The sequence below is a fragment of the Cebus imitator genome, unplaced genomic scaffold, assembly GCF_001604975.1.
Source record: "Cebus imitator isolate Cc_AM_T3 unplaced genomic scaffold, Cebus_imitator-1.0 Scaffold57, whole genome shotgun sequence".
Lineage (NCBI taxonomy): Eukaryota > Metazoa > Chordata > Mammalia > Primates > Cebidae > Cebus > Cebus imitator.
The window spans coordinates 4035753-4037969 of record NW_016107372.1 but is presented as its reverse complement, the minus strand read 5'-3'; positions in this window follow the sequence as shown (position 1 = coordinate 4037969).

Here is a 2217-nt window from a genome sequence, read left to right as displayed (position 1 = left end):
AAAAAAAAAAAAAAAAAAAAAAAAAAAAAGATTAAGCTTAGCTGCACACAAAAAGAAATTTAAAATAAAAATGGCTTAAAATAGAAAGTTATTCACAAAGTCCAGAGGTAAGCGCTTGATATGCCTTGGCTGTGTCCCCACCCAAATTTCATCTTGAATTGTAGTTCCCATAATCCCCAAGTGTCATGGGAGGAATCTGGTAGGAAGTAATTGAAACATGGGGGCGGTTACCCCAATGCTGCTATTCTGATAGTGATTGAGAGTGAGTTCTCACAAGATGTGATGGTTTTATAATGCTTTCTCCCTTTTGCTCATTCTTCTTTTTGCTGCTGCAATGTGAAGAAGGGTGTGTTTGCTTCCCCTTCCACCATGACTGTAAGCTTCCTGAGGCCTCCCCAGTCATGCTGAACTGTGAGTCAATTAAACTCCTTTCCTTTATAAATTACCCAGTCTCAGGCACGTCTCTATTAGAAGCATGAGAACAGTCTAATACAGTACTCAGTAGTTGGAATGGTAGCTCCGCTTCTTCAGAGATCCTTTCAGTACATGGATCCACCATCTCTTTTATCTCTTCATTCTCATGTTCAAAATGTGACAACCATAGCTCCAATAATTACAACTACTCTCCACTCAGAAGGATAGAGGAAGACGAGAAGAATAAATAAAACAGAAGGATAAAGGAAGAGAAAGGCCTACGCTCTTCCTTTTAAAGAGCCATCTCATTGCCTAGAAAATAGCCATGTAGCAACATGGGAAATGTAGTATTTATTCCAAGTGATCTGTGCCCGGTTAACACTGGGAAGAAGAACGAGACCAAGGGTATTGTGTAGGCCATAGAAGTCTCCACCATATTTAAATTCATGAGCTTAGCCAGGCATGGTAGCTCACACCTGTAATCACAGCCACTTGGGAGGCTAAGGTGGGAGGAGTGCTTGACACCACGAGTTCAAGACCAGCCTGGGCAACATAGCAAGACACTATCTTTACAAAAAAATAAAAATAGTAGCCAGGCACAGTGGCTTATGCCTGTAATGGTAGTGATTTGGGAGGCTAAGATGAGAGAATCATCTGAGGTGAGGAGTTTGAGACCAGCCTGGACACCCCATGTCCAAAAAAATATTTAGCCATGCATGGTGGCACACACCTAAAGTCCCAGCTACCCAAGAGGCTGAGGCAGAAGGATTGCTGGAGCCCAGAAGCTGGAGGTTGTAGTGAGCTATGATCATGCACTCCAGCCTGAACAACAGAGTGAGACCCTTCTATAGAAAAAGAAATAAAAATAATAAAAATACAATACAATACAATGAATTCATGAACTCTGCTGGGAGAAACAGAGAAACCAATCTGTACAAGAAGGAGGATGAGGGGCAGGGAGGAGAAATATCTAGGGAGAGAAAGTAGGAGACCGTACAGCTTTAGAGGGTGGCGGAGAAAGGGTAACTGCTTGGTTTCTCAAAGGCATTTTACATCTTGATTTCTCCCCTGTGAAAACTGATTGCAAGGTCTGTCTTTGTTTTCTGTGAGATGCCCCTGTGTTATTATCCTTTTATACTGTTTTTAGTGGGTTTCTATTTTTCTGCAACCAAAAGAGCTAAAACTAAAAGTTGCTAAAACCAAGGATAGAAAAGTATGCAAATAACTTGTCACATGGCATGCCAAAACAGCAAAAGCCTCAGAGTTCAGAAAAAGGAAGATTTCATCAAGAAGGGTTGAGAGCCAGGATTCCTCACAGCTTTGGAGCATGGCTAGAATTTGGTATGAAAAGATAGGACATGTCATGTACCAGTGTCAGTTAGTTGCAGAAAACTGCAGTTCAAGCTATGGAATTGGGAAGAGATGGAATGGGAGAATCATGTGTACAAAACTGCTGGAAGGGCTAGAAAAGCAGGCTCTAGACTTATCTGCAGAAATACTGGCTGGGACATGAGTGCTGAACTGGCCCTGGGAGATGCCGCTGTCTCTGCAGTAGTCAAAAAGGAAGGGAAGCCTGGGAGTGGTGGCTCATGCCTGTAATCCCAGCACTTTCGGAGGCTAAGGCGGGTAAATCACCTGAGGTCAGGAGTTTGAGAACAGCCTGGCCGACATGGTGAAACCCCATCTTTACTAAAAATACAAAAATTGGTCGGGCGTGGTGGCGGGCACCTGTAATCCTACTTGGGAGTCTGAGGCAGGAGAATCTCTTGAACCTGGGAGGCAGAGGTTACAGTGAGCTGAGAT